We start from the raw sequence: 9,940 nt of genomic DNA, 5'->3' as shown, positions 1-9,940 counted from the left end.
ATGCTTTTGAGGCTTTATTCGTCACTAATTGGCCCGGAGAAAGCAGGCCGAGAAATGCTTGATGGACACGAGAGGATGGCGCTGATGAAGTTAGCACGACGCCAGACGCTGATCTCAACACTCGAAGGAAATCTCTGTTCAGTTGGAGAGGGCTCTGTGATGTCTTTAGTTTGGCTGTTCCCTTTTTATATGTTCTGAGGACAAACAATTTACTCTGAACCAGTTATGTGTTCAGGAATAATCCTTCATTAAACATCTCTTGACCAAAAAATGACTTTACTACATTTTGTTTTGTCTTACTGGAAATGCATTTAGAAAAAAACAAAAGTCAGAAGGTCAAAAGAGTAACGGAAGATTGTGAAACAGGTAAAAGACAAGGAGGTGAAGGAGATAATGACAGAAATATGACCTTCATCACAGTAAGAACTGATGAGTAGATCTGAGACAAACATGGACATCTGCTCTCAAGAGTTAATTCTCTTCATCGTGTGGAAACCTCCTTGATGAGATTTTCGTTGAGCACAAACCCAAACTTCTATTAGCCCGTAACCACATGAGGACCGCTGGAATGTCTTTGTGGTTTTCTCCGGTTCTCACGGGTTCATGGGCTTCAGGAGTCCTCTTCAAGCGGGGATATACAAATTTACATTTTTAAGCAATTTGGTGTTCCAGGAAAACCCAGTGAAGCCTAAAACCTCATCAAGAAAAGATGGACATCCCTCAAGAAATCCACAGGCCTCATGGTCCCATTAAAGGTACTTAGAAGAGCAGTAAATATCCCCCAAACTTCATTAATCGATACTGAAAATCTTCCTGGAGGAACCCTACGACAAAGGGGCTTTCCATAGATCCATTGAGCTCCTAAAGAAACCTTTCAACAGACACCAAAAAGGAAGAACCCCCCATATTTGGGACAACCTAAACCTGAAACTCTACCCTTGAACCCTTTTATTTCTCCTGGAACAGCCTTGGGCGCTGCTGGAATGATGACTGGAGATGTTCAGTGACCCTTGTAACACAGTTTGAGGTCCTAAAGTATCCCAAGAAATCCCAGAAGCTGATATTCTCCTCTAGATCATTCTGAATTGTCCTTTTCTGAAACTCTCTGGTTGCTGAATCCTACATACTGAAGTACTGACCGAGCAGAGGGCAGGCTCAGGAGCAGCCTGACCTCTTGTGGCGAGAAAGCAAAAGTGCAGCAGCTCAATAATCATGTACCGTACGCTATCCATCTACAAAAGCGACAACCTTCCACGTGTCCTGTTGCAGAGAGCGTTATGTTACCTCCTTGTAATTGTATTGTTAAACCAAACGAGGCTCACGGTCGAGCAGCTTTGAGATCACAGCTTTACAAACTGCTCCATCAATAATTCAGCCCGGCAGAGGAAAGCCTTCACTTCTCCCCCCAGGGTCAGTTACTGCCTCTCCCCTCTATCCTGTAAAAAAATCAATTCCTCTGCTGCTAGATATTCGCTTTGCAACGCCTCAACATGTCCAAGTCCCAACTGTTGCATGAATCCTTTCTGTCACTGAGATGTGTCGACAGAACCGGCCTTCCTATGGATCTTCTGTGCAGCGCTCGTTCATGTCAAACAAAATGAATCTTGAATTTGATTAGAAGAGAATGTGTTTTTTTGCCCAGTAGCTGAGGAGAGCAGGAGGAATGTTTAACATCCAAACATGCATGTGTGATGCTCCTCAGTGGGAAGCCACAAACATCCAGCAACAATCACTTCTGTGGTCCCTGGAGGCCGAGACAGAGATGGATCATCTCCAGTTACTGCTGGGTTATGAAATCATGCCGTTCATGTGCACAGCGTACATGAAGCAGCGTTTTCACTTTATACTGTCAACTTATGATGGGATGCAACTGTGATTAATTCTCTTACTGCAATAATTCAGCTTCTAGGAAAATTAAACCTCTACTTGTCTGTCAATGTGGGAATCCCCAAGTCTGACAAATGTATGGAAAAAAAAAAAAAAGTTCTTGGAGGTATACTTTAAAACCTTTAACAAGGTCGAGCTGACAGACCACCGTGCTCTTTATAGACCCACCCTGCTGCACATTCACAGTGATTCACGGTGATGTGCCCTGGACGGTCCTCCACTCTCTGGGTGCATTTAAACTGTAGGATCAACTGTATGTTCAGCACATGAGGCTTTGATGAAGGCTCGTTTAGTGGAAGCCGTAAAATGTGACATCGAGGCCAGTTTTCTGGGGCATCTGGCCGACAAATAAAACTTCTTGCAACATCATGCGATAAAGTTAATGTTAGCTGGAAGCAGAATTTAACCACGATTACATTATGCTGCTGATCTGATCTCAAATCCCACATTTAAAAGTCCTGTTGCTTAAAATTAAATTCAGGCATCCAAGATTAAAAACATTTGAACATCCACGTTACCAACAGAGTTCATCCTGGGGCTGCATGGAGGCTCGGTGGTTCACACCATCGCCTCACAGCTAGAAGGTCGCCGGTTGGCGTCCCGGTGAGGACACCCGGGATCTTCCTGTGTGGAGTCTCCATGTTCTCCCCGTGCAGCGTGGGTTCTCTCCGGGTTCTCCGGCTTCCTCCCACAGTCCAGAAACATGCTGAGGTTAATTGGTGATTGTAAATTGTCCGTAGGTGTGAATGTGAGTGTGCTTGGTTGTCTGTCTCTAAGTGTAGCCCTGTGATAGACTGGTTACCTGTCCAGGTGAACCTGCCTTCACCCTGAGTCAGCTGGGATAGACTCCAGCCCCCCATGACCTTGGTGAGGATTAAGGTGGAGAGATGATGGATGGGTGGAGCCAGTAATTCATCTGTGCAGTATCTCGAGCTATTAAACCACAACCGATCATTCTTACATTTTGTTGCTTGCAGACTAAATGAACAAGAAGTTATTGAGTTTGAGAAGCAGCTGTTTCTCCATGTATACAACTCGGTGAGAAAGAAACCTCTAAACTTTTCTAACTTTTCAAAGCCTGTGAATGAAGCTCGCTCCTTTAACGGTACCGGCGGAGCCCCGTTTGGACTGCACGTGTCATGATCTTATCGTCAACCTGCCGGACTGTGTGTGTTTTTCTTTGTGTTTTCTGGAGGCCTCACCAGATTTACATTTCACTTTTACATGTCAGTCATTAGTCAGCAGAGAGAACGTGTGAGCAGCTCCTGGTTCTCCTCCTGCTCGCTGGCTTTCACTTTTGCTTTCTTTGCAGTGCTCAGAAGAAACCGTGTGCCAAGCACAACATGAAGAATGCTGGGAAATACCTCACTGACACAGCGGAGGACAGTTTGTCGTCCAAGGCGACTTTGTGAGGAAGTGTGAGGGACTTTCTGTGGCTGGCCGGCACATGTGGAAGTCTCACTTCCATTTGTTTCAACAAGCGAGTAGCGTCTGCTGCACGTATTGTGTGTTTGAGCCTCGTGCTGCCAGAACTCCCACCGTGTTCGGCACAATGAAACCATAATATTAGCTCTGGAGTCACATGATCGAGCGAGCACGCTGAAAACCACTGTCTGCAGACCGACCGCTCTTCCCTACCTACCATTCCTGACACACTTGTGTTTTGCCACAGAAGCACCAAAATAGCCGTCTTTGCTTTGAGGAAAATATATTTCCACAACAGCAGCCTTAATGATCACGACGCCCTCCAAACGGAGAAAGATGTGAAAATGGGGAGGACTTCTGCTGGCTAATGGCTCTGCTCACTTGGCCTGCAGCAAAGTTGGCAAGGTCTCTCAAGGCTACACCAACAGGAAATTGCATTAATCCGTAGCTGGGCTGAAGTAATTCACTCCCTTCTTTATTTAATGCTTCGCCGGTGTTTCTGCAGACCACCTCGGCTGTCCTGGTGGAGAAGAACAGGAGCGGGAGGCCTCGGGGCCCGATTTAAACCTCCCCTCCATGTGCTCCCTAATTGGTTTAATGACTGTAATTATCTGCTGGGGTGCGTGTTGTGCAGGGGACGATTAATGGGCTCCAAAGCATATGCAGACAGGCGGAAATTAAGAGAGGGGGGCGCTGAGACAAAGAATAGCTGTGTAGAAGAAGAGAGCCGTAAAGCTGCAGAGAGAGAGAGAAGCATCCTGCTGGGAAGGAGGAACGGAACAATGACACAGCACTTTAGAGGGTTTTGTTCTTCAGGAGATTTTGGTTTTAAATGTTATACCAACTTCTGGTTTTTCTTTAGGTAGAAAAAAGAATTTAATGAGATGTAATCTGTAGCACATATGGGCCTATACAGGACACGCCACCCACGTCGTTGAAAGGTAAGAGTGAACTTTAATGATGCTAAAGAAAACATCTGTATACAAACAGCGACTCAGCGACTGAATGTGTGACTCGGGATGCAGTACCGCTGACGCCCTGCAGGGGAAAGATTTCCTCAACTTTCAGCTTCTGAGATTAAACAGAAATGTTTTTTCCCTGCACAAGTTAGGGTCAAGTGTCCAACTCTAGAGCTGCAACCAACAGCAAACTTTTAAGTTAACCCTCTGAGCTCCAAGCAGTTTTAATGGTTCAGTTTTCGCTGCAATATAAAGTCCAGCACCTCGATAGAAAAAGCACAACCACGACTGGAAGGAAAGCAAAGTCAGGATGCTTCTTTGGCAGCAGTATAATAAAGTTAGAATGCCATAAATCATAAAAAGAAAAGAAAACTGAGTTGAATGGCTCTATTTTACAAATTGTCACTACTGGAAAGCAACGATGAGGCCATGTTGAACAAACTGACTAAATGTCATGATTTTAAGCTCAGATTTGGTTGATTTTCTCAACAGAACTCTACGTCCCACATGATTCGTTTTTACAGTTTCTGGCTCTAATCAGGAGGAACGTTTAGCTGATTTTCACCCACCGGCATGTTTTGGGTTTTTGAGGAATTCAGTGGATTGTTTGATCGGTTTTAAATCGAGGAAAAAACGAGGAAAATAGTCAAATCCTAAAGAATAGTTTTGACATTTCCACCTGAAAAATGATCTAATCAGTTATCAAAGTACTTGGATTGATTTACTGTTCATATTGTTTCAGTGCATTTTCACCATGTGTATGTCCTGGTTTTTGACAAGTATTGCTTTACTTTACTAAATTTTACCGTCAAGTGGATCGGTCCGTCTCATTTCAGACGGCCGTGTTGCTCCAACTTCTCAGATTGTGTTCAGAGTTTACATATTTGTTATGTTTGACCCCAAAAAATAAGTTCTGTAAAATATTCTAGCTGAATTTTAAAAACTGCTTTCAGACCCGGAAATGTTTGTAATTTTGTCTTAACTGGATTCAAGGGTTAAATGTCTACAGAAAAAAAAATCCCACAGCTGTGAAAATTGAGACTAAATTGTTTCCAGCAGATCAAAATGACTGAATGCTTCCAGCAGAAGTCAAATTGAAATACTGGCTTTTGAAAATGGAAAAAAAATCGCAAAATCAAAACAAAGCTGATATTGGGGCACTGAAAGTTCTTGTGAGTGTATATTTATAGATATAAACATATTTCCTACTAAAAAGACAGACTTTGGTCGACATTTCACCAACTTGAACACTTTAGTGTCTTATTTTCTCTTTTTTTTGTTGTTGTACTGTATATAATTGTGTATGTGACAAATAAAGTTTATCTTATCTTCACTTTTGAGACCCTGAACACCAGCAGAATCATGTCTGTGAAGATCCTCAGTCCTCCAGGTCATGGTTATTCACGTAGATTAATCGCAGCAACTGGACTTGCTTGAGTTTTAAGCAAGTACAGCAAGCCAAAGTTCCAGGGTTTTATTTTATTTTTTTGCAATTTCAACATGTGTGAAAATGGTGATATGGACTCATCAGTACCACAACAGAAATCTTTCATCTATAGATGCAACTTTGCATTACATCTACATATTTCATATTCTACACACTCGGTACCAGAACAGCAGGCTGCTGTTGACACAGCACACAGCACAAATGTGTTTATGCTGCACAAACTAAATGTGTGAGTCCAGCTGGATCTGGATCTTATGTTACATTATGCATTTGTTTTTAGTTCTCTGTATGTTACTCACAACCACAGTCTGATTTCTTGCAAATGTCAAAATCTGCTGTTAGCAGATGACTGATGTTTTAGTCGTATCCTGCCACCAGCTGTTCCCGCTGTGTGCTGTAGGGGGCCTCAGGGAGCAGGAGTCTGTCCCAGCTGACACCCTGGACAGGTCGCCAGCCTTCGCTTCCATACGTGACCGTTGTCTCGGGCCTATCGTAGCGGTTCCCACTGGACTGGTCTATCCTCTCCACGAGTCCTCCCGTTTAATCAAATGTGGATTTTTGTGGCTCCAGTAGCCTCCAACAATGGCACAGAGGAATAAACCCTAATCCAACCTTCTGGAACCCGTGGCTCACATTTCAGACGTGTTGTTGTAAAATATAAAAGTCTAGATGTAAAACTGTGACGTACAAAATAAATCACGATGGAAAATAAAATCTGCTGTTTAGAACTTAAAACTGAGAGAAACGCAGAATATAATCACATCTGATTTGTTTTAAATGTTGGTAGACGGTGACAAACGTTTGTCTTTCTGTCCAACATGACCTTTCATCCACCTGCAGAAAGATTATTTTTCCAGCAGAGACGCCTTCACCTGTTTGTTATTCAGCTTTGGAGTAGCAGCACTGAGACGTGTGCAGCCTCGTGTGAACATGGATCTATGAGCATTTTCACGTGTTGAGTGACATCAGCAGCGTGATTCACAGAAACATGGAGGAAATTAGCGCAGCGTCTCCAACGTGCAGGAACACCAGGCTCATGTCGACGGCAGCTCGCGTCGCCGGTGTCGACATCAAACAGGTCTGAGCAGCACAGTTTGGGAAACACTTGATACTGGTGATAATTATTTGCTCCGTGCTATCCTGTTAAACAAGTTCATTAAAGTGTTTAGTTCCAGCTGCTTCGTTTGTTTTTAAATGGATTAAACCTGGAGAGGAGCTTTGGCAGCGTTCAGAGAGTAATCTTGGATCAGGCCGTGTAAGATCTTCTGCAGAGAATGCAGTGAAAATAGGAAAATTGAGGGGCTTGGAGGAGACTTAGCGAGCAGAGCAATCTGCTAAAGCCCTGGAGTGCTGGTGAGAGAAACTGCAGCGGAAAGACGCAGGAAGACCAATATAGACAGAAATTGGAGGATGTGTTTTCTGGTCAGGAACCCATTGCTAAAATTAGCAAGGATGTAAATTCCTGAGCATTGCCGGTTTTTCAAATCCGTGCATGACACTGAGAGTTGCCAGAAGAACATAAAACATAAAACAAAAAAAATAAAAGTGGAAGGGCGGCGGGATAGGGAGAGGTCATACATGAGCAGTGCCATGGTAATGTTTTCCTTCTTCCTTACTTCTTTTTAAATTGACCATCGCCCTGAGAACAAAGACATCTAACAAGCCACAAGAAGGAGGGGAAAAGCTCTGAAAGCGAAAGCCGCGGCCCCCACGCACAACAGTCCACAGGGGGAGGCTCGGGCCCCGGACGCCAAACCTTCAACACAATCACCACACATGCTATTGTGGCCTGCAGTAAAGCTCAAATCTCCAGCTCACCCCCTCCGCCTCCACCCTCACCGCCAGCCCTCTCTCTCCCCCGGCTCTTTCTCTGTCTTTCCATGCATCCCTGTCATTTACAGCCCTAATGACAAGACACAAACTTCCACACATTCAACCCCTGCAGAGCGATGATAATCACATTACGGCCGACGACAGGGGCACAAACCGAACCCAACTTGGATGCACTCAGACGTGGATTTGCATAAATCCAAACAGTACAATCAGCAGTTAAACGGTGTGGCTCAAGCTCTGCTCTTCTTTTTCCATCGTGGATGGAAGAGAGAGAGAGAAAAAACTCCACCACGCTGTGCAGCGCTGAGGGAATGGGTAGATGGAGATGGAAAATAGCGGAAAACTTTCTCAGTTTACAGTCGCCACATAAAGCCAGGACTATTTCTAGGCATCCTATTGGTTTAACAGAGGCGGGAACACACAGCCGGCTGAAAGTCAAGGACAAAGACTCATGAGAGACTTAGCGGCGGATCCGAGTTCCCATGCTCTGTCCGTGCTGGACTTTGTCTTGCTGCTTTTCTGTTTACATGCAGATTAATTCAATGGCTAAACATTGACATTCCTCTTTTCTAGTTCTTATCTGAGAAGTGCTTAATGTTGAAAACGTGGGGCGCCAGGGACTTCCCTGCCCCGCAAGGTCAGAGTGAGATAAGTGGAGTGTCAAGGTGAAGCGATAGCGGGGCATGTACGGACTTGCCGGATTCTTGTACAGTAACGTTTTATTGGTATTTCCGTGCTCAGCAGGTGTGAGTCTTCAAATCTGAAAACTAAACCGATGACACATTCCTCTAACGCAACATCTGACACTCACATTTACGGCCTCGCCTGCCTGCTCACAGCCCGCCTGCTGCCGTGGAAGTCGGATATTATAAGATCGCTAACATCATCTGTGACCGCAGCCCGCTACATGTCCAGATTCAAGACGAGCTTTATTTGTCACATTTATTCACGAACAATGTGCAGTGAAATGTGTTTTGTTCCAGCATCCAGTTTCAATAGAAGGAAAAATTTAAAAAATAATAAAAATAGGTTTTAAAGAAGTATAGATACTTTACGCATGTATGCATACACATAAATAATCAGATAAATAAAGCAAATGAACACTGTTATGGTGCATAAGGTGTCTGTGTGTATAGCACAGTCCAGAGTTGAGCAGACGGACGGCCTGAGGGAAGAAACTCTTCCTCATCCTCTCAGTTACACTCTTTAGGCAGCGATAGCGTCGGCCTGACAGCAGCAGGGAGAAGAGGGAGGTTCCAGGATGCTTCAGGATCTTCACAACCCTCAACCTGCATCGTTGGGTGTAGATGTCCTGGAGGTCGGGGAGGGTGGATCTGATGGTCCGCTCAGCTGAACGGACCGCCCTCCTCAGGACCAAGAAGTCCTGCTGCCCATCCAGGCGGTGATGCTCCCTTGCAGGATGCTCTCAGTGGTTCCTGAGCGCTGTGAGCTTGAAGTCTTTCAGGCGTCTGAGGTGTCTGGCCTCCTTCACAGTGGACTTCATGTGAAGTGACCTGTGTGCTTGTCACACATGTTCCAGTGGTTCAGTGTTGTAGGAAAAGTGCACTTCACTGATTTCATTTTGCTGTGGTTGAATTTAAGGCTCATGTTTTATTGTCAGAATGTGGACTCAAGCAGCCACGCTCTCCGGTTACACAGAAAGATCAAATATTTACCGTGTGAGTGATTTGTAAATGTCTGTTTCATATTATTATAAATAGCTGCCCTGTGTTTTGGCATGGGATAAGCCCTCTAATGAATAGACCGATTACTCACACCAGACCTTCTGGTTCATATTTCACGGCTGGCTGACACTTTGTGCAGCACACCTTCCTCCTTACGCGACGCAGAGCCGACGATGTAATTATTAAAATCTACCCTGGATCTTATTTACACAGGTTTGGCTATCGTTTGTTGGTTAAGATAATACTGTGCTCACCAAAGTATTTGCTGAGGTCTGGGAACCCGGTGGCACTGTGACAACAAAGACTGACGGGACAAGAGACGGGCGGAGCCAGAGGCCGGCTGCAAACAAGCCAACAGTTTAGTCAGATTATCGAAATCACTTTATTTGGAAGTCAGCAGTAATCCTCCATTATGCACGACAAGTATGACGAGTTTACCCAGCAGGAGAGTCTGTGTGAAAGCTGTGTTGGATGTTTACAATAGATATCTTCCTATTACAGTCCATAACTGTCCTGTAACAACTGATTTCTGAGCTGCTCAGGGCCCTTTGCTGCAGCTTCTCACCCCCTTTAGTCTCCCTGCAGCGATCTCGTCAATACAAGCTGACGTCAAAGTCACAAAAAATTGTTTCTGAAATATTGCAAAAATAAAAAAGTGCAGCACGTGAGATGTCATTGATGTGGGGGTTAAAGGAGAGTGTAGC

This window comes from Stegastes partitus, unplaced genomic scaffold, assembly GCF_000690725.1.
Source record: "Stegastes partitus isolate 25-593 unplaced genomic scaffold, Stegastes_partitus-1.0.2 Scaffold1035, whole genome shotgun sequence".
NCBI lineage: Eukaryota > Metazoa > Chordata > Actinopteri > Pomacentridae > Stegastes > Stegastes partitus.
This window is presented reverse-complemented; position numbering follows the sequence as displayed.